The sequence below is a fragment of the Lissotriton helveticus genome, chromosome 10 (assembly GCF_964261635.1).
Source record: "Lissotriton helveticus chromosome 10, aLisHel1.1, whole genome shotgun sequence".
Taxonomy (NCBI): Eukaryota; Metazoa; Chordata; class Amphibia; order Caudata; family Salamandridae; genus Lissotriton; species Lissotriton helveticus.
This window is the reverse complement of record NC_136071.1, coordinates 909,531,432-909,555,028: the sequence shown is the minus strand read 5'-3', so window position 1 is coordinate 909,555,028 and position 23,597 is coordinate 909,531,432. Positions and strand designations below refer to the sequence as shown.

The 23,597-nt window shown below is 46.3% G+C and overlaps 1 protein-coding gene across 1 annotated transcript in view; it reads left to right on the top strand.

The window, feature by feature from the left end:
• The window catches only part of IGF2BP3 (insulin like growth factor 2 mRNA binding protein 3), a 1,020,294-nt gene that overhangs the window by 607,764 nt on the left and 388,933 nt on the right, over window positions 1-23,597 (top strand). The window lies entirely within an intron of this gene.

Genomic DNA, 23,597 nt, shown 5'->3' with positions numbered 1-23,597 from the left:
TCAGCGGGAAATGCTAAAATTATAGTCATTTAAATTTGATTCAAGAATTTATTTTTTATTTTATTTGAGTTTTATAAGATTAAGACATCTTACAGCATTACATCAGTTACATTACAGTTACATCCGTTGCTAGTGCATTCAATATGCATTGAAGGACAAGAGGGAGGGAAGGGAACATAACGCGGAGATGAGGAAGAAAACTATGTCTGGCGTCCAGCTAGATAGATGCCGGCCAAGGGAAAGGGAAACCCCTTACCTTCTTGGAGTAGAGATCTTTTTTCAGAGAGTGAGGATAGTGTGATAGTGATGGTTCATGTGATTGTGTGAGAGACTTTATTGTGTGAAAGGATGTGTTGATATACTTTCACAGTCTCTCTCATTAGCTCCAACTACAAGGTATTGACCGTGTAGCCTACACCCTCATCTACCAAAAGGAAAGACGAGAAAGTCACCATTCCCCCCACCCCCATTGTTTGAATGTGAAATGGTTCTGTCCTGCATATACTATTTAAACACACAGTATGTTCCTTTTTAAATGCGAAGCAATTAAACAATACACAGGATGCGTGACTCGCTTGTCTAAAACTGGAAATACATACTCATTTACATTCCCACTAAAAAGTGGAAACACCACAGACAAAAACGGCTGAAGATTCAGATTTTTTACTAATTGCAGATTTGTAAAGGAGTTTATATTCTGTGAGCCCCTCGGAGAAACTGCCTTTGAAAGAAAATGGTACAATGTAATGGAATCTCCAAGGTAATTCATTTGTGGCATGTAGGGTATTACTTGACCTCATTGTAATTGTACAGTTTATGTAGAGTGCATTTTACTAATAAAGAGACTGTTACTAGATGATTTTACTTTTGACAGGGAATGAAGCTGAGGTATACCGTAATGCAGGTCGCACATCTAACAGGTTAATAAATAGACTGCACCATTTCCTCATTAGAGAGCAAAGGCTGACCTTTTAATGACGCGGCATTAAAAAAGACTAGTATAGTACTTACACTGATGACCAAGGTGAAGCTTTGAATATGAAATAGTTAAATTAAGTTTTGTTGTATCCATCAACTACCAATAAGAAAGAATATGATCCCATTGTATGGAAAGTATGCGGCCAAGAGAGACGCACTGTACAATTACACCGTTGACCACAAAGACTTGTAAATCAAACATGACATATAACCTTGTATTCGGGCCACGTAGTGAGTTGACAAGCTTCTCATAGCATAATAAAGCGCAAGACCTGGTAACAGGAAACTTTTTTAACCCCTTCGCTGCTGGCCTGTTTCCGCCTCTGTGCGGTAAACAAACGAACAGGGCGGGGCCGTGACGAACCCCAGCCGTCGTCAGCACACGAGCACCGCGGAGCGTGACGACTGGGGTTCGTCACCAGCATGCAAGGGGTTAATTGGTGCTAGGAAAGTGCTGGGTCCTTGGATTCCTAGTGGATTCATGATTGACTGGCGAAAGCATGCGATTTGCTCACTGGCTGAGTATTCCAAGAACAGAGAAAGTGACTCTGCTCAGACGCTGTCTGCACCTCTGTCCAGCGAGGTGTAACCAGTCCTAAAGCAGTTGTAAGCGCCCAGTGACTCGACTTAATGGATCACTACTGGTGGTATCAGCATTTGCTTGTATTTCTCTTTCATGTTGTACCCGTTCTGAGTATGGGAGAAAGATTACACCGCTACTACACTGTGGTGTTGGCGCTTCTGTGTGTTGTATATTTATTGCATGGTGATACTATCCGCCACAGGATCCCTAGGCATCTGATTGCATCAGTAATACATAGCATGCCGTTTTATGTTCAGCCCATACATGCTTTGCTGCTGAGGAGTGTTTTGGCACTTTAAAAAACGGTATTACGTTTAATTATTTCATTAGTGCCTTTAGCCCTTAAGAATTGCTTGAAAAACCTATTTATATTGTGTTACAAAAGGAGTATTTGATGAGATATTCTTAAGGTTATGAGTGGGCCTCACCTTTTAGCAGTTTTGAGAAGGGTTGGCTCATGTGGAAGACAGTGAATTATGGCAATATTATATAATACCTCCATTAAGGCTGTTACATCATATGACGTTCTGTCCAACTTCTTTGGAAAACTGCTCTTAATTGCTCCCTCCCTCCCCCCCCAATAGTTCCCAAGTTTTTATTTGAGAAGACTTGACCAAATCTCGCTTGAGAGGATCAGACCTGCTCAATGCAGTAGAGGTCTGTAATTTGAATCCCACTTGCTTGAAAGTTTCCCAGCCAAACAGGAGAATGTGTAAAAGCATTACTTTAAGTTAGCGTCCCCGGTGTCCAATTTCTGAAATTGTAAGCTATAATTCAACAAAAACTTCTAAAAAAAAAAAAAAAATCTACACTTTTCTTATTATTGGTTTTCTTCCTTTAGATACGTTTACTAGGGTTACTTGTCTGCTTTTCAAATAGCATTATAGAATTAAACCCAATCATGAAAATAAGTTCCATTCCTCAAATGATGTACTTTATATCTATTGTATAAACATACTCTTTTCCTACCCTCCACTTAAACTCTTTTCCTTACTCTTCTAAAATAAACATTTATTTAATTCCTTACATCTCTTTTAGTATCAGTCTGCTCAATAATGGGATCTTTTTTGTGTTGGAAGTCTTCCATTAACGCCACCATAGAGTTGGCTCCTACAATATGGCTGCCTGTTGGTCGTTACCAAAATGTTAGTAGGTTACAATTTGTAACTAGAGATTTGCGTTGGTGTAGTCCGCAATACACTGCTGTACTTTGTGTGGTACTGTTGAGATATTAAGTGTGAAACTTAGATCTTATAAGTAAATACTTTACCAACTTAAATACATCTCACATATTTATAATTTACTTTCACATATTTAGGCACAGTAGAAATAAGAGATTTTCCCAGAATCGCACTATTTTCATTCATGTGTTGTTGCTGGGATTCAACCTGTCTACCTGGGGTCCAAGTCTGCAGTTTAGTCACTAAACCACATCTGCTCTGAAGTATCAGTAGAATTGGGGCACCCAGGTTGTAACACACACTTATCTAGTCTTGTTAGCCTTTCTACAAGCTTCATTTCGGTTTGTAAAAAACTGCTTGTAGGATTACTTAAGTAGATCTCATGAATTTCATTCTGTTACCCACCATTTTGCACATTTGTGGTAGACACAGAATAGTGATGCCTGTGTTGCCACTAGTGTTCTTATTGAGGTCCCTGCTCTAGAAGGCATGTATGTGCTATCTCAAACCGAAACGTACTGTATCTACATTGTGGGCTTTCATCATGCCCATCGCTATCCATTAGTTTGTCCATTTCTAAGATCCTTTGTTTCATTGGTGAATGGTTGCCATTTGTCCCGCCTTAGGGTGTGTATTTACTTTAATGACTACTGCCCCTGTTACATGCCCCTCTACTCTTTAGTTTGTTTATGGTTTGGTGGGCGCCCTCTTGTTTGTTTTTTCTTTGAATTGTTAATGTGCCGCTTAAGATGCCAGGGTTCTAAACCCAGACAAAATAATAGTTCTCCAGTATTAGGGGTGTCTTTCATAGATTCACATGCTTGAATAATTCCTCGTCGTCGAAGTGGGAGTCCCACGGTACATAAAATAGTAGTAGAAACATATATAAATAAAGTACATACATATATGCATATATATATATATATGCATACATATATAAAAGATATCCAAATATATCCAAAAGAAATAACACCTTAAAGTACCATAGAACAACATCAGCCCATAGAAAGCATTGAGGGAGAGTTCACTTTAGCAACATATCAATGTCATTATAATAGTTCAAACTCCAGCCAATCAGGCTGTAACACCCTCTAGAACCTTCTCCTCAGAAGCTCAAGCCCTCAGATTTTCTACCGCACGTCGTGTGAAGGGCGTCTCCATGAGCTCTGCTCAGTTTCTTCATTCTTCAAACCATCTATCTTCTACAAACATGTCTTTTACAAAGAAATCTTTATTTAGGCCTTGTTCTGCCTGTGGTAAACTTCGCCTTTTCCATGAAGACCCCCATAAAAAATGCATCTACTACCTGTACCCGGATCATGAGGTGAGGAGTTGCAAGTTTTGCAGAACTTTTTCTTCCAAGACCCTAAAGGTGAGAGAGGCCTGTCTCCTTCTGTGGCTACAGAGGTTGAAGACTGCAGACAACCCAGTGTCTGATATTGAGAGTGTGTCTTCCTGCCATTCTAAGACCTCTCTGAAGCGTGGGTCAGAGACCGAGCTTCCTTCTCCATTTCTTAAAAAGAAGCTTGTGGATGCTCCCAAGTCAGTCTCCCCACGGGATCTGCTGGCCTCTATGCCTACGGGACCTGGTTCTCTGGCGTCGCAGTCACATTCTGTGCCCTCGTCATCTAAAACGAGTGCCAGCTCGTCAACAACGACTAGATCCGTCAACGTTGTGCCTACTTCGACGACCTGTTCCATGTCAACGACGACTACGTCTGCATTGTCGATGACACTCCAAGAAGCCAGGCCTATATCGTCCATTGTGAAGATCTCGTCGATTGCGAAGAAACCTGTCTCGTCGACTGCCTTATCAAAACGTCACCAGTCGACGAAGGCTTTGTCGACGCGTCACTCGTCGACGCTACCAGTTTCGTCGACGTCGAGTGCCTCGTCGACATCCACCTAGTCGACGGTAGCACCGTCTACGTTGAAGACCTCGTCGCCGGCCATGACAATTTCGTCGGCGGCGCTGTCGAAGACTAAGGCCTCTGCTCCGTCGATAGCACCCACATCTTCGTCGACTAATCCCTCGAAGACGACTTCGACGACGAGCTAGTCTATGGTTCCGTCGACGGAGCAGTATTCCCTGGCAACTGCAACCACCTTCACAGTGGTGACGGCGACTACTGTAAAACGTCCGGCTCCTCTAGTTTTGAGTTTTATCCAGCATGTATCAGGTCCCCCTGCTCAAGTCTTTGCGTCCGCAGAGGAGAAATCTTCTGATGGCTCTTACGCTGATGACACCTTTCGCCCTGCAAGTAGCCCATCGGAGCTATATATAAAGTATCAGGACTACGACTATGATGATCATGATGAGGGGGGATCGCATATCTGTTTGAGATGACCAACTGGATATTGACCACGAGTTTCCTATGGCACAGATACCAGTGACTCTGATCTCTAACCTTCAGTGCATGCTTGACGATTACAATTGTCGATTTCCGCCTTCTTCTCAGACCTCTCCAAATCCGCCTCCTCACACACTGGAGTCATTTCCAGCTGCACAGGCACGTTCACCAGTTTCTCAGGCTCCTGATACTGATGATGATGATTGGAATGATACAGACCAGGATGATGGTGCTGTCTTGCGGATTGGGACAACTATCAGGCCCACACTCTGTCTCCTCCTCCTCCTACCTCTCCTCTGGCTTCTCCCCCAGTGGACATTGGGGGTTTCCACCTTTTAATAATGAGCGCTGCGAAGTGTTTCCACTTGCCAATGGATGTCAAACGGGACTGCTTTCTTTATGACTTCAAAGATCAACCTTTAAAGCAAGTGCATACTATTCCGATCATTGATTTTATTTGGCAGGTGGGGCTCAAACTCATGGAACGACCAAACTCATTCCCGGCCGTGCTTCCACGCCTCGACAAAAAGTGTAAGGCGCCAGGGGATTCGCCTGCCTGCTTTGTGTCTCAACCAAAACCAGACTCAGTCATTACACAAACCGCCCAAAAGAGGTCACGTAATCCGGCTTGTCCTTTAACATCCCCGCCGGATCAGGAAGGTCGCCGCCTTGATACCATTAACCACAATGGCTGCCACTAAGGTCAGGGCGGCGAATTCCTTGGCCATCCTTGGGCGATACGACCGTCAGATGTGGTAGAAGATTGCAGCTTTGGTCGACCTCATTCCTGAATCCTCCAGGGCAGAAGCACAAAAGATCATGCAAGAAGGAGAGAGAATATCATCGGAAATTATTGACAGCGCCATAGACATTTCCTCAACAGGTTTCAGGCAGCTGGCAGGTGCTGCAGTCTTAAGACAGCAGGGCTGGCTTAAGGCTACGTCTTTTTGGCCTGAGGTACAAGCAAGGGTGTCAGGACCCCAGCGCTCTTCAGGATCTGGTTGATACTTAAACGGGTCCACCTCCAGGTCTACCCAAACTCTGTCGATATAACGTCCCGAGTTTAGAGGCGATCAGGTGAGGGAAAAAAGGGTAGGGAAGGTACTGCGGGGGAATTGGGAAACCTGCAAGACAAGAAACACACTATTACAATTATGTTAACAGTCTTACTACTCTTATATTGTCTCACTAGTGTTCCACGTACCGTGAATAACTCGCTGTGGGAGCTTGTGATCCTGATATCTAGCTGTCTCCTAACGTGGAACAACCTGGCCTGGTGCCTACAAAACACAAGCACATAATCTTATTACCAGCCCAACCAACGAAGCCACCAACAGAGACCTGATCTCCCGTTCCACATACATACCCAGTGTCATTTACCATACAGCTGAAGAGAATGGCCACCCCCACAGGATCAAACAAATCCACTGTGTCAAGGCTGGAATCCCAAGGTAGCACCGCTCTGTTAACTTCACAGAACAAGTCGTTCCCCTCAGATCGTTGGCACCAAAAAACAACGGGGGAAATAAGGTAAAAACATAAAGAGTTCCATGGAAGTGTTTTTTGATCCTCCCAAGAACACAGGACAAAATGGAGTAAACAGTACCTCTGGGCTCCGATGTTCCAATTGGAATCCCTGGTATTCTGTGAGCACGAGATTCCCTTGAATCCGCAGACAGGGAAAATCTGCAAGGGTCTCATGCTCTCGTATGGTAGATATATTTGTGCAGAAAGGCAGAACCAAAACACAAGGTCCTATATTAGGAACCAGCGGCCGCTGAATCCCCAAAACACAGATCCAGTTGAGGAAACGTTCCTCCACGGAGTAGAAACCTCCTCGTTCGCAGCCGCGAACAAACCAATGCCTCATTGGGAGAAGTGTGGCGCCGCGGCCAGGGCGACTGACGCTGGAATCTGGGGATCAGGGTTCGATCCCCTGCTCCGGCAGCAGGTTAGCCCAGCACCATGCGACTCTGGGCAATAGCTTGCTTAATCTTCCCGACGGCCCCCAGCGCCTAGAGACCCTAACGGGTGATTGTGTGCTATACAAATGTGGATTAATATTTTATTATTTTCACCCCTCCAGCATCTCGCACACAGACGAGACGCACGTCCGATTCTCTCCGGGTGACAGAGACGAACCGGGGACCAACAGCAAGAGTCCGTGTCTCCGTCAAGGAACAAGAAAAAGCTCCACAGAACTCCTTGGCGTAGCGGGCAGCCGCTCCGCTACGGTACAGACGGCAAAATCTCATACAACCCGTCTTGCGTGTATGAGGTCACTATATAGATCACGCCTACCTGCAACAGGGATTTCTGGGATTGGTAGTTCCAAATGTACTGGGTAGACGCGGGGCTGCCTCAGATCCTGACAAAGGGTGCTCGACTTGCCTTTTGACGGTGAATCCCTCTTCGGCAAGCACGTGGATGACGCCTTAGAGTCCATCAAGAAGGATACAGACACTGCTCGCGCCCTGTGTTCTCTCCAGTACCGGAAGCGGCCATTTCGTGGAGCACGTGGTAGGGGCACATCCTCCAATTTTCGAGGCTCCTCCCAGTACTGCCCCTATGGTGAAACAAGCAACACTACTCCTACCAACAGCAGAATAGGCAGTCTGACTCCAGGCCTCATAGGAGAAAATCCACCTACAGAGGAGGTGCTACCTCTAAAAAAACAAGAACTTTCTAAAGCCCAAGTCTCATCCTGTTCTGAAAATTGGAGGTCGAATCTCCCAACACATTTGCAATTGGTTGAAAATAACCTCAGATCGTTGGGTCTTGGATGTCCTCTCCAAAGGCCACGCTCTCGAATTTCTCAAGTTCCCTTCAAACCGCCCTCCCTCTGGTTCCTCGATTACAACAGGGGACAGGCTTTTATTCCCGCTTTTTTCTTATCAGGAAAAAGTCAGGAGAGTGGGCCCGATCTTGGACCTCCGAGCCCTCAACAAGTTCATCAAGTCCCAAACATTTCGAATGCTCACATTGCTAGAAATCTTACAGTTCCTAAATCCCGGGCAGTTCCTCTCCACAATCGACCTCCAAGACGCATATTTTCATGTGCCAATCCATCCAAGGCACAGGAGGTACCTTCGTTTCAAAGTAGGATCCAAACACTTTCAATTCAAGGTTCTGCCTTTCGGCCTTCGTTCTGCGCCGAGAGTCTTCACAAAGATCATGGCTCCGGTTGCGGCTTCTCTACGCAACAGGGCATACAGTTCTACCCTTATTTAGACGACTGCTTGATAAAGGCCCCATCCTTTCTCGCAGCAGATCAACACACTCAGACTTGCCTGTCTGTCTTCCAAGCTTTGGGTCTTTCCGTCAACCACGAGAAATCACATGTCCGTCCAGCACAGCAAAGAGTCTTTCTAGGAGCATTAATAGACCCACATCTAGCAAAGGTGTTTGTTTCGCAGGAGAGCCAAGATCGCATTGCCAAGCTGGTGGCTCTTCTACGCTCAGTCTGTTTTTGTCCGGATGTTAAAATCCTTTCTGGGCATGGCTTCGTCCTGCATACCGCTGATCCCCAATTGCAGGTTACACATGCGTGTCCTCCAAGAACAATTGGACAAACAATGGCGGCAAGTCTCGGGGACTTTCAACGACAAGGTCTTCCTGACCCCTCGCATCGAGGGCTTTTTGGAATGGTGGGCTCACCTTCCAAACACTGCAACAGGGCGTCTGTTTCAGGAACCGGCCCCCACGCTCACCCTTACGACGGACGCTTCCTTAGAGGGTTGGGGTGCGCACCTCAAAGGGTTGGCGGTCAACGGCAAATGGACGGTCGACCAGCGCAATTGGCCCATCAATCGGCTGGAACTTTTGGCTATCTTTCTCGCCCTGAAGTCCTTTAGTCTGCTTGTGGAAGGGGGATCACTGTTGGTGTGTACGGACAACACCACCAGCATGCACTACCTCAACAAGCAAGGGGGTACGAGATCTCTTCTGCTCTCCAGGCAGGCACAATAGATCTGGGAATGGGCAATACAGCATAGAGTCCAGTTGACTGCAGTTCACGTACCGGGCATCTCCAATGCCCTTGCAGACTCTCTCAGCAGATCAGCCACAGACCATCACGAGTGGGAACTCCATCAGCCAACTCTGGAGTATGTATTTTGCCTGTAGGGCCAGCCGGAGCTGGATCTGTTTGCGACGCCACTCAACCGCAAATGCCAACGTTACGCAAGTTGGCATCCCCACAAAGGGTTGAGCGGGAATGCATTTTCGATCGACTGGTCGAAAACATTTGCATAAGTTTTTCTGCCGATCCCTCTAATACCTCGCCTCCTGCACAGAATGAGAGCACAACCATGTCACATTCTGTTGATTGCGCCCAGGTGGCTGCGTCGCCCATGGTCCACAGATCTGCTTCTTCTTCCCCAGTGCGAACCGATCCCTCTTCGTCCCCTGCCTCACCTCCTCACTATGAAACACAGGCAGATATGCCATCCAGACCCGGCATCTCTCCAACTTCACGCTTGGAACCTGAGCACAACGAGTTTGCCCATCTAAATATTGGCCCGGATTGCAGAGAGGTCCTTGCTCATGCACGAGCTTCCTCCACCACCAAAACCTATACGTTGAAATGGAAGTGGTTTTGTGTTTGGTGCCATTCAGAAAAAATTGATCCTATGCTCGCAACTCCTGAGCAAATTTTGCCCTTCTTCCTCCTTTTGGCAAAGTCGGGACTTTCACATTCCACTCTCAAGGTTTTCCTGGCTGCACTTTCACGCTTTCGGCATGATGGTTCCACTTCTCTGTATTCCTCACAGATCATTCGCCAATTCTTCAAAGGTCTGTTCCGGATGTTTCCACCTGTCTGGCGTCCTCCACCTTCTTGCCGTCTGAATCTTGTCTTGGCCCAGTTACTTAAGCCTCCATTTGAACCAATCCACTCAGCGGATTTGAAATTTCTTACTTGGAAGGTTTCCCTCCCCCTCGCAGTGACGTCCTCCAGGCGAGTGAGCGACATGCAAGCTTTTACAATCCAGCCTCCGTTTCTTCAGTTTTCCAAAGACGCTGTTGTACTTCGTACAAAACCCTAAGTTCATGCCCAAGTTCACTTCGGACTTCCACCTTAACAAACCTGTCATACTCAAAACCTTTTTTCCTAACCCTCAGTCTCCTGCTGAGCGTACTCTTCATTCCCTGGACTTAAAACGATGCCTCAAATTCTACATCAAACGTACTGCTGCCTTTCAAAGGTTGGACCCGCCCTTTGTGGCTTATGGACGGTTGTGCAAAGGACATCCAGTCACTAAACAGACCATCGCTCGTTGGATTTCTTCTGCCATATCCTACTGCCGTCAACAGGCTGGCTAGCCTCTTTCTGCTCCGGTGCGAGCACATTCAACGAGAGCAGTAGCATCCTCTACTACCCTATTTGCTGGAGTGCCTCTACATCAGATCTGCTGGGCGGCAACGTGGTCCAGCAAGCACATGTTCACGAGGCACTATTGTCTGGAGACAGCTCCTGCTGCGGATGCTGCTGTGGCTCAAGCGGTGCTGCGAAATGTTTTCAAATAAAGGTGAGCCTCTGTTGCTTCCCGCCGCCTGTCATAAAAGGTTTTATTGTGCATTCATGTACAGGTTCCAAATGTGTATTGATATTCTTGCTCTTTACTTTGGCCTTTTATGACTATGGTATTGTGGTGTACTGCTTTCTATTCTTATTCAAGCATGTGAATCTATGAAAGACACCCCTAATACTGTAGAAGAACAATAATTACTTACCTGTAAACTGTGGTTCTCCAGTATTGGTGTCTTTCATAGAATCACATGCGACCCACCCTTCCTCCCCTCAGAGGCGCTCTTCTCCTCATGATTACTCTTGTGCTATGAAAATCTGAGGGCTTGAGCTTCTGAGGAGAAGGTTCTAGAGGGTGTTACAGCCTGATTGGCTGGAGTTTGGACTATTATAATGACATTGATATGTTGCTAAAGTGAACTCTCCCTCAATGCTTTCTATGGGCTAATGTTGTTCTATGGTACTTTAAAGTTTTATTTCTTTTGGATATATTTTGATATCTTTTATATGTTTATGCATATATATATTCACTGAAAAAACCATAGGTTATAGACCATATATAGTTAGGAATTTGCATTTACAAAACCTTGAAAATTCACTGAAAAAACCATAGGTTAGAGACCATATATAGTTAGCTGGACATTTTATTGACATAAAACCAATGAAATTCCATATATAGTTAGTTGCACTAACTATATATCGCGCACCCGCAATCCACTGCTGATGATGTCACATATTACATCATTCATGACATGGTCAGTGACATCACTGATGACATCACTGATGACATCTCACATGACATCACTGATGACATCACTGATGACATCTCACATGACATCACTGATGACATCACTGATGACATCTCAAATGACATAACTGATGACATCATCTAGTGTCTGTGTGTTTTTGTAAAGTTTAAATATGTTTTACATATTGAAGAATGAGTGGATGTATGGAAGACTGAGTGTGTGTGGCTGGCTGGGAGGTGTGTGACTCTGTGCATATCAATGTGTACTTGTATCAGTGATTGTATAAGAGTAAGTATGTGTTAGTATATGTGTGAAAAGTATGGTGTTCTGTGTTTAACTGTATAGATGAGGAAATGGAAGTGTGATTGATTCTTCACAGGACTGACTAGGTGTATGAGTGCATATGATAGTGTTGTAATAATGAGTGACTGTATGTATGAGTGATTGTATGGGTGAATGAGTGAATGTGTGTGTAGACGTAGGAATCAGTGAGTGCGTATGTAGTAACTGGTATTGGTGTATCATGATGTCATCAGTGATGTCATTTGAGATGTCATTTGAGATGTCATCAGTGATGTCATCAGTGATGTCACTGACCATGTCATGAATGATGTAATATGTGACATCAGCAGTGGATTGCGGGTGCGCGATATATAGTTAGTGCAACTAACTATATATGGAATTTCATTGGTTTTATGTCAATAAAATGTCCAGCTAACTATATATGGTCTCTAACCTATGGTTTTTTCAGTGAATTTTCAAGGTTTTGTAAATGCAAATTCCTAACTATATATGGTCTATAACCTATGGTTTTTTCAGTGAATTTCATTGGTTTTTTAAAAGCTAATATCTATAGCTGTAAAATATATTCTTTATTACGTGACGTATCACGTAGCCACGTGAGACGCCTCATGACGCTTTGCATAACCGTGACGTATCGGCTCTGCAGCGCAAACAAAACCCGTAACGTAAGCGTGCCGGAGCACGCTTACAGATATATATTTTTTTTAACCTTAATTAGACAAAATCCACACGTGCACATATCTTGAGGCCTTGCAAAGGCACATCAAACAAACAGTCCCTACAATTTTGCCAAGTTTGCTGGAAATCTATTCCCTTAATTATTTTTTTACTGTTTCTCTTGGTTTTCCCCTTGTTACGCTTACCGGGACGCTACCCGGTACGCGAACCGGACGCTCCAAAAACACAAGATGGCGGACTCCCGCTACGCTGCCGGTTAGCTGCCCGGTTCGCGTACCGGGAAGCACCTCTACCGCGAAAAATCGCGGGGGACTTTAATATCCCCCTCATCAATCCTAGGGGGTCAGGAGGGGTTTACCTTGCCCCCTTTCCTTCATTTCCCACTTCTTTTTTCACCACATCTTGTCTCTCGAACCTACCGAGAGACAAGATGGCGGCCGCTCCGGACTGTTTACAATGTTGACAGCTACGCTGCCGATTAGCTGCCCGGTGAGCTGCCCGGTGAGCTGCCCGGTTCGCGTACCGGTTCGCGTACCGGGACGCGCCTCTACGGCGTAAAATCGAAATTTATTTATTTATTTATTTTTTTGCCCCGCGGGGCACTTTAATATCCCCCTCATCAATCCTAGGGGGTCAGGAGTGGTCTACCTTGCCCCCTTTTCTTCATTTCCCCCTTTGTTTTTCACCACATCTTGTCTCTCGATCGTACCGAGAGACAAGATGGCGGCCGCTCCGGACTGTTTAGAATGTTGACAGACACCGGAGAGCCAATCAGCTTCGCTTCGCGAAGTTCCGTTACGCGTCAGGTACGCGAACCGGGGCGCTAACCGGAGCGCTGTCACAGATATATATATTTTTTTAAACGTTAATTTCTCAAAATCCACTGGAGCACATATATTGAGACATAGCAAAGGCACGTCGGGCAAACCATATCTACAATTTTGCCAAGTTTCATGTAAATCTATTCAGCCGTTCGAGCTAAAAGTGAGTCCAACCACCCTATGGAAAAATGAATGGGAAAAACGCGTTTTGGGACCCCCCCTTTTTTCTCGGCCCCCCCTTGACGAAACCCCCCCAAATTTTTAGGGGCTGCTCAGAAACAAAATGTGCCATTTTCCTGAAAATTTCAGCCAATTCCGTCCACAAACGCCAAAGTTATTAGACATAGAATTTTCAGAAATCCCATAGAGAAAAAATCCTAACTATATATACCCACTGGCTATCGCCAGTAGGTAATATACATATATAAACATATATAATCTGCATATCTATATAAATATAAATGCATGCATACATATACATATATGCATACATATGCATGTTATTTACATGAAAGTTTTAAAAACACTAATAAAAGCAAAGCTAAAAAGCCACCTCATTACAAACAGAATGGCTTTAACTTAAACGAGGGCGAGATCTATTGCATTTTCAATGCTTGTTTACTTTGGTTCTATCAAGAAGGCATTCAGATGTGTCACACATTTGCCATAAATTCTGAATGTTAGCACTCTAGTTGCTCATTAGATCACTGTAGTAAAGCTAGTGCTCACCAGGGAAGTCTGCTGCTAATCATGGTTTGCAGCCATTTTCCCGCATTTTTTATCCCGCAGACTTTCAGTCCGCATACCATTATCCCGCAAGGTCATCGACCTCGCATACCATTATCCCGCATTTTTTCAAAACGCATGTGCATTTATCGCGCATGCCTTTACAAAGAATTACGTTTTAAAGGCATGTATGGTAAATGCATTTGCGTTGTGAAAACCACGATGACGAGAGAGGTAAGTGGGTTTGTGTTAATTTTTTCGTGGGTTAGTGATTGTGTAGTGTAGTGTTGTGTAGTGTAGTGTTGTGTTGTGTAGTGTAGTGTTGTGGTGGTTGTTTAGTGTAGGGTCATGCTGGGGGTAGTGTTTTAGGGTTTAGGGTTCTGTTGTAGTGTTTGCGTAGTGTAGGGTCATGCTGGGGCTAGTGTTTTAGGGTTTAGGGTAGTGTTGTAGTGTTTGCGTAGTGTAGGGTCATGCTGGGCGTAGTGTTTTAGGGTTTAGGATAGTGTTGTAGTGTTTGCGTAGTGTAGGGTCATGCTGGGGGTAGTGTTTTAGGGTTTTGGGTAGTGTTGTAGTGTTTGCGTAGTGTAGGGTCACGCTGGGGTGTAGTGTTTTAGGGTTTTGGGTAGTGTTGTAGTGTTTGCGTAGTGTAGGGTCACGCTGGGGTGTAGTGTTTTAGGGATTTGGGTAGTGTTGTAGTGTTTGCGTAGTGTAGGGTCATGCTGGGGGTAGTGTTTTAGGGTTTTGGGTAGTGTTGTAGTGTTTGCGTAGTGTAGGGTCATGCTGGGGGGTAGTGTTTTAGGGATTTGGGTAGTGTTGTAGTGTTTGCGTAGTGTAGGGTCATGCTGGGGGTAGTGTTTTAGGGTTTTGGGTAGTGTTGTAGTGTTTGCGTAGTGTAGGGTCATGCTGGGGGTAGTGTTTTAGGGTTTAGGGTAGTGTTGTAGTGTTTGCGTAGTGTAGGGTCATGCTGGGGGTAGTGTTTTAGGGTTTAGGGTAGTGTTGTAGTGTTTGCGTAGTGTAGGGTCATGCTGGGGGTAGTGTTTTAGGGTTTAGGGTAGTGTTGTAGTGTTTGCGTAGTGTAGGGTCATGCTGGGGGTAGTGTTTTAGGGTTTTGGGTAGTGTTGTAGTGTTTGCGTAGTGTAGGGTCATGCTGGGGGTAGTGTTTTAGGGTTTAGGGTAGTGTTGTAGTGTTTGCGTAGTGTAGGGTCATGCTGGGGGTAGTGTTTTAGGGTTTAGGGTAGTGTTTGCGTAGTGTAGGGTCATTCTGGGGTGTAGTGTTTTAGGGTTTTGGGTAGTGTTGTAGTGTTTGCGTAGTGTAGGGTCATTCTGGGGGTAGTGTTTTAGGGTTTAGGGTAGTGTTGTAGTGTTTGCGTAGGTAGGGTCATGCTGGGGGTAGTGTTTTAGGGTTTAGGGTTGTGTTGTAGTGTTTGCGTAGTGTAGGGTCATGCTGGGGGTAGTGTTTTAGGGTTTAGGGTTGTGTTGTAGTGTTTGTGTAGTGTAGGGTCATGCTGGGGGTAGTGTTTTAGGGTTTAGGGTAGTGTTGTAGTGTTTGCGTAGTGTAGGGTCATGCTGGGGTGTAGTGTTTTAGGGTTTTGGGTAGTGTTGTAGTGTTTGCGTAGTGTAGGGTCATGCTGGGGGTAGTGTTTTAGGGTTTAGGGTAGTGTTGTAGTGTTTGTGTAGTGTAGGGTCATGCTGGGGGTAGTGTTTTAGGGTTTAGGGTAGTGTTGTACTGTTTGTGTAGTGTAGGGTCATGCTGGGGGTAGTGTTTTAGGGTTTAGGGTAGTTTAGTTGTTTAGTGTATGCTAAAGGCATATTCGTTCTAAAAGTTTTCGTTATTTTAATTTGCGGCCTAATAGTACATGCGGGATTTTTTTTGCGGACTGATGGTATGCGGGATTTCGTCATATATTCGCTAATCATACTTTCTATGGCAAAATGAACCCCCTCATTTTGTTCATTTTTAAATTAAATGTTTTGAGAGTTACCACTTTATTCCAATCAAGATGGCTTCAGGTGTGCCATACCTTTGTAATAAGTAGGACTGTTAGCACTCTAGTTGTTCTTTAGAACACTCTGGGACATTCTGTCATTGGGCTATAGTTGGGCTACATCTGGCTGATATTTGGGCTACATTTGTTTTTTTTGTCTCTGGTGGCCATCTTTGGGCTACATTGGGCTACATTTGGGCTCCAACATATATATAGCCCAATGTAGCCCAATATATATTTTTCAAAGTTAATTTTCGTAAAAACCACTGGAGCCTATATCTTGAGACATAGCAAAGGCACATCGGGCTACCAGTCCCTACAATTTTGCCAAGTTTGGTGTAAATCCATTCAGCCGTTCAGGCTAAAAGTGAGGCCAACCGCCCTATGGAAAATTGCATGGGAAAAACACGTTTTGGGACCCCCTTTTTTCTCGGCCCCACCTTGACGAAACCCCCCCCAAATTTTCAGGGGCTGCTCAGAAACGAAATGTTCCATTTTCCTGAAAATTTCAGCCAATTCTGTCCTCAAACGCCAAAGTTATTCGACATAGGATTTTTTTCCTATGGGATTTTTGAAAATTCTAACTATATATACCTACTGGCTATCGCCAGTAGGTAATTTATGTATATATGTATGTACTTTATGTACTTTATGTATATATGTTTCTGCTACTATTTTATGTACTGTGGGACTCCCACTTCTACGACGGGGAATTATTCAAGCATGTGAATCTATGAAAGACACCAATACTGGAGAAACACACTTTACAGGTGAGTAACTATTGTTCTTACTAGGCCCTGTGAGCAGCTGTACATGAGTTCATCACACACTAGTTTAAGTTAATAGGCGTTGTAAGTAATGACTCTAATACTCTTAAGCGGTGGCATCATATGAGTTTGTCTATGGTCAGTAACCAGCTTCTCTAGCAATGCCCTCAGACTGTAAGCCAAACTGAGCAATAAAATGCATGTGACAGCTCTAGACCTCTAATGGAAAGCATGGGACCTCAACCACTTGTTGATGCACACCATTCTGTGACCACTAAACTTACAGCTTTACAGGGAACTAAACCCTCGCTCCATTTGTCACTCCAACAATCCCTTACTCCCCCCTTCTGCTACAAGAAATGCACATCATGGTCCAAGTGGGAATCAAATCTTAAACCCACTATATGTTCCCACCACTCTTGCAGCTGTTCCTACAGCATTTCCCCCCCTCCTGGGCTGTAGTGGAGGGGAGACAACAGCAGAGATTGGCTGAACTGTTAGGAGGATTCAGTGAAGCATCTGGTTGGCTGTGGCAGAGCCAGTCTCTATGCAAACACAAGATGATGGACAGAGTACTGAAATTCTTCAGACACTGGCCCGCAGTCACAGATCCTGGTTGAATCCATCATCGTTCTTTAGATCACTTTGCCACCCCAGTTCAGACACAGCCATATGCAAATCAGCCTTGACCCTATTCCTCATGGGAACAATCCAGCCCAAACTGCCAAGCCTTGTCTTCCCTGGACTTGAAACGAGCATCCTGGGTCCGGTTTTGAGGTAACACCCCTCATCAGCCAGGCTAGCTTGAATCCTGTGGCAAAGTGAGCAACGGACATATCTGGCCATACCTTGCCAATTTAGGGCAAACAAATCAAATGCAAGGAGATAATGTATGGACCGCTGAAACGTTTCAGACACACCCAGTCCAGTAGCTGCCTGGATCATGTCAGGCAGATGATTCTGAAACAATAGTGGGATTCGGGCATGTGATAGAATTCATGGGCAATGTTGTGACCGGCATTGGTTGTGTTCCCCTAAAGTGTTTTGTCTTTGCAACCCCAGACCCCTGCTGTGGGATTGGGGGGGGATGAAAGATTACCTGGACTTATCAAAGTGAGCTGCACCCACTGAATCCTCTGCATGATTAGGCTATTCAACATCATTTATTGATAGGGGCATAATTTAATGGTCATTACTTTTCTCAGAGCCCATGCCCAACCTTTTTGAGGGGAACCCAATTCACCCACTCTTAGAATTACGTAAGAAGGTACATTGTTTAAGGGAGTCCAATTCTTAATTGGGGTTAAAGCAAAAATACATTGGGGGTGGAAAAGCTACCCAAACATTAACTGTGTGAGGAAATACAAATTGTACACTGCATTGATAAGTTATTTGTCCTCTCCATAGCATAAAGTTAAACACATCTTTTTAACACGTAAAAATGAGATGTTTCACCTCTGGTCCCAACTCTATCTGATAGAGCCTTCTAGTTGTAGATTCCTTATCTTTAAATTTCCCCCAGGTGTCAGTATGGATCCGGAGATTTTTCATCAGCAATACCCCTGTGAATTTGTAGGTGGCGTCGTCTGCTCAGCATTCGGCATTGTGTGTTCCAGAATGGCATTGGAGGACCTACATAGGCACCGCCCGGGCGTAATGATATAGTTCTTTATTTTTCTGCACCAGCCTAAGTGCAGATCTGGGGTGAGACTACCCCATAGCTGTTTTTTTTAGCGAACCTTTTTTCAAAAAAGAATTCTGAGCCTTGGACTTTGGGTGTGTCAAGGATGTCCCAACGTAGGACCGGAATCAAGCCCTGCAGAACCTGTCATCGGATGATGTCCATGACTGATCTGAACCTTGTGTGCCTCTGGTGCTCGTTGTGCAACCACACCTCAAAGTCAAGCTCGGTGTGCTGGGCCATGAATCCGAAGGCTTTGCGGGATTGGTCCTGAAAGCTGGAGGCCCAGCGCTCTGCTCTGCATTGCTCCTATTCTCAACCGAGAGAAAGGTCCAAAGAACGGTCGCTGAGGCTTAACTCCTGGTCCCATTCAGAATCTTCAGGTTATTTAGGTAAGCACAAGAAGTCGAAGAAGCAAAGGATTTCTTTGACTCCACCTTGTCCGTTGGAGAACGCAGGACAGGGAGTGTCGTCGCTCTAGGTCTCCGTCCTCAGAACCTCTTCCCGAGATCACTCTGTGCCTCCCCATTTTTCTGGGAGCCAGAGCTTTCCCTGCCCAATTGCGAAAGTTTTGATGCCCTAAGCCTCATTTTTGGGTAGCCTGGGTCCAGTAGTGTGCTTTCGGGGCAAACAGAGTCAGTTGGGGGCCCCAGGCCTGTGACACAGATGACTTCGGCGCGGGAGTCCCCCAGCCTGCGAAACAGATGACTTTGGCGCGGGAGCCCCCCATGGGTCTGTTTGTGGATCCGGACTGTCATTGGTCGTTCCACCTTTTCCTTTCCAGACATCTATCCCAGTGGTGATGCTCCTGATGCGGACCGTGCTTTCATTCCGGGTCGTCCCCATCCTCGTCCCAGACATGAACAATGACCCGGACTGACTTCTATTTTCGGTTCCTACCCTGGAAGGGACTTTTGTCCTGGTGTTAATCCCTGGTGTTGATTTTGTGCCAGGGGGTGGTGAAGAGGACTGGGAGGGGCAGCTGGACCCTTTAACAGACCAACTTGAAGACCTTATGGACTGGGGGACGAATCTGGGTGAGGCCAGTGTGTTGGACACTTCCCCTGACAATGGCTTGCTTTCTCCCTCTACCGTAGCTATGGAGGACGGGGCTTATATGCAGTGGTGGTGGTAAGGGCAGTGGAGGTCCTTGGACATGTGCGTCCTTCGGTGAAAGTCAGGACTAACCTCCTCACGGAGGTGAATCAGCCTGCAGATTCTACCTCCAAACCTTTTTTATCCTTTGATGAAGCACTCACTGATGTCCTTCTGGGTTCTTGATCCAAGCCCAGCACAGGGCCTGCTGCTGACAGAACTATCACCTGCCACCATCACCCCACTCAGGTGACACATCGTTTCTTATGCAGCATCCTTCCCCTGAGAGCTTGGTTGCCCAAGCCTCATATTCCAAAGGTGCATTCCATTCTGCACCTCCGATAGGGAATCAAAGAAGCCGGACCATATCAGGAAGAGGATGTTTTTCCTCTAGCTTGACATTGTGGTCAGTAAGTACCAATTTACTCACATACCATCAAGGATACGTTTGCGCAGGTGCTGCCTCAGTACCCGAAGAAGGCTCGGCCCTGTTCTCCCAGCCAGTTGTGGACAGGACAGCGAAATTCACCATTTGTTGTGGACTGGACCCACAGACTCATTGGGCAGAACGGTTGCCTCGTTGGTAGCATTATGATGCTATTCCTAGTTGAGGACTTCAGGCTTTTCGGGGTACGCCCAATCTACCCTGATAGACATGCCTTTTGATGGCACTTTCTTTTTCGGCAATAGGTCAGACTCTGCTCTTGAGTGCTTCAAGGATTCTTGAGCTACGGCCAGATTCTTGGGCCTCTCAGTGTCCCTATCGTCCCTTTCATGGGTACGGAAGGTGCGTCCAGACGAGACTCAGTCATGCAAGTTGTTCAGCCTCTGCATGGTGGCAGACGTGGGACCCAGCGTCCTTTTGGGTCAGGGAGCCAGCGTGCAGACCAGTCCACCCTTTCCTCCTCCTGCCACTACCTCCAAACTTTCCTAGTCCAACGTTTCAGGCACATTACCAGCGAAGGCAGGATTCGCCATCACCTTGTCTGCTGGCAGTCCATCACGTTGGACAGGTGGGTTCTGCAGATTGTCTGAAGGGCCTACTCCCTATCCTTCAAGACAGCCCCTCCCTCCATGCCACCCTCTTATGACTGTGTCGGAGAATCATTTGGCGCTTCTCCGCTAGGAAGTTGCGACTCTCTTGGCCAAGAGGGCCATAGAGAAAGTCACTGTGCTAGAAGTAGGATGTGGTTGTTACTCCTGCTACTTTCTGGTGCCCAAAAAGGACAAAGGCCTGCGTCTTTTCCTAGACCTCCAGACACTCCACTTCTTCCTTTGGAAGGATAGGTTCAAAATGTTCACTTTTGCCTAGGTCCTTTCTGCCCGCAACCCAGGAGACTGAATAGTAGTGTTGGACTTGCAGGACGCCTATTTCCATATCTCTGTCCTACCTGCCCACAGACTTTACTTGCAGTTCACGGTGTGGCACGAGCACTTTCAGTTTACCGTGCTCCCCTTTAACCTTAGTGTCACTCTGGTGTTCACGAAAGTGATGGCAATTTTTGCAGCTAATCAGGCCAGATCAGGTGTACCAGTCTTTCCCTATCTCAACGACTGGCAGTTGAAGGCTAGCTTGCCCCAGGCAGTCCTCTCCCAACTACAGACAACGGCGGACTGTCTGCACTCGCTGGGGTTCACCATCAACATGCCGAAGTCACAACTGACTCTCTCTCAAATGCCCCTTTTCATCTGGGCGATTCTGGACACTGAAGTTTTAAGCCTGTCCTCACGAACAGCGCGTCTGGAATATTCGGGCTATGCTACCGATGTTTCAGCCTCTATTCTGGATTTCGGTGTGAGTGACTCTGCGGCTGCTCGACCTCATGGTCTCTTGCATCCTGCTGGTGGATTATGCTAGATGGCATATACGTGCTCTGCAGTGGGATCTAAAGTTCCAGTTGGCCCAGCATCAGGGGAATCTTTCAGACTACGTCCAGATTTCAGAGGGAACTGCGCACCAACTGCAGTGGTGGCTAACGAACCAAGATTGGGTCTGAGGCAGATCCGACGGTGGTGACTGATGTGTCACTCCTGGTATGGGGCGGCCACCTGGGAGAGGTGGAGATCAGAGGAGTCTGGTCTCCGGCGGAATCTGGTCTCCATATTAACGTTTTGGAGTTCCCGGCAATCAGACTGGCACTGAAGGAATTCCTTCCCTCTCTGAGGGAAAGTGGTGCAAGTGTTCACCGACAACACCACCGCCATATGGTACTGCAACAAACCGGGCGGGATTGGGACATGGTCCCTTTGTCAGGAGGCAATCCACCTCTGGACATGGCTGGAACATAAGGGCATATCCCTGGTGGTTCACCACCTGTCGGATTCTCTGAACACCAGAGCGGACAACCTCAGTCTTGGGTGCCTGGTTGATCACGAATGGCGTCTCCATCTGGAGGTGGCCCAAGGTCTCTTTCAGTGGTGGGGAGAGCCTTGGTTAAATCTTTTCGCCTCCAAAGCGAACACGAAATGTCAGAAGTATAGTGCGTTGGAGTTTCCAAGGCAGCGTTTGGTTGGTGACGCTTTTCGTCGCCGGTGGAACTTCGGCCTCCTCTACTCCTTTCCGCCTATACGCCTTCTGCCCAGAGCGCTCAGGAAGATCAATCAGGACCAGGTGCAAGTTATTCTTGAGGGTCCGGATTGGGTATGAAGTCTAATCGATGGCTATAACTAGAAGGTCAGAATACCAGACTGCCCCTGTTGGAGGATAGTCTGTTACAGCTGGGGATGGTTCTTCACCCGAACCTGTCCATTCTCTACCTCCGTGTGTGGAAATGGAGCTCCAGCAGTGTACAGCTAACGACCTTCCACTCGAACTCTGTGATGTTTTGGCAGCCATGCATCCCTCCACTAAAACTGTATATGCCAATAGATGGAATACATTTGTGGCATGGTGCACAGCAAAGGCTGTAGATTCCCTTTCTGCTCCTCTTTCAGAGGTTCTATTATACATACTTTCTTTGGACCCATCAGGGCCCTGCTATGGCACCCTTAAAGGTTATCTTTTGGCTGTCTCTGACTTTGAGGCTTCCAGATAAGCCTTGGCTGTTCAAATCTCCCATTGTCAATAGATTTCTTAAGGGCCTTACTCATTGGTTTTCTCCATCTCCTTTCATAATGCCCCAGTGAGATTTAAATTTGGTTTGTCATTTCTTGTGTGCTCCCTTCGAGCCTCTTCATAATTGCCCTCCCAGGCTTGTAACGCTTAAAATGGTTTTCCTCATTACCATCACCTCTGCTCGCAGAGTTGGCGAGCTCCAGGCTCTGTCTTCCAAGCCTCCCTATCTCTGTCCATCCAGATAAAGTGGTGCTTCGAGCAAAAGCTTTGTTCCTACCTAAAGTGGTCACACCCTTTCATGTGGGGCAATCCATTAATCTGCCCACCTTTTACCTATCCCTGCATCCCTCCAAGGAAGAGGAGAGACTCCACCACCTGGACCCAAAACTTCCGGGTGGAGAATAAACTCTTCATGGGCTATGTGGGTGCGAAGAAAGGTCATGCAGTACAGAAAAGGACCAACTCCCGATGGGTTCTCCTCTGCATTAAATTGTGCTACACATTGGCGAAGAGGGATTCTCCTGTGGGGTTTCCATGCTCACTCTGTTAGAACCGCGGCAACCACTGTGGATATCTGTCAGACTGCAACATGGGCATCCCTGCACAAGTTTACAAGACACTACTGCCTCGACAGGCAAGTCTGGAATGGCCGTACTTTGCCTTTATGGTCCTCCGGGACTTTCTTGTGTGATCTTGGTTTGCAGACCCTCTTCTGGGGTTGGTATTGCTGAGGTATCTATTCTAAGGGAGAGGAATCTACAACTAGAAGTTTCTATCAGTTGGACAAGTTACTTGCCTTCAGTAACGATGCATCTGGTAGAGACATATTAGAGTTGTGTGTTTCTTACCGCTCCACCCATCCTCCCTGCTCTGCAAACTGATTTCTAGGGATAGGGACTCCCCTAATGGGCCCTAGTTTTGATGCACCAGTGGTCAGTGACCTTCATGGCTCTGCGCTTCTGGCCTGGAAAGTGTTTTTAAGACCGGACGTTAGCGCGCCCATGTGCATCCATGTAGGTCCTGCGTCATTATTCCGGCGTGCATGATGCAGATTGACTCAGAGGCGACTGACACCACCTACCAACACATGGGGAAATTGCTGATAAATTCTTCAGAT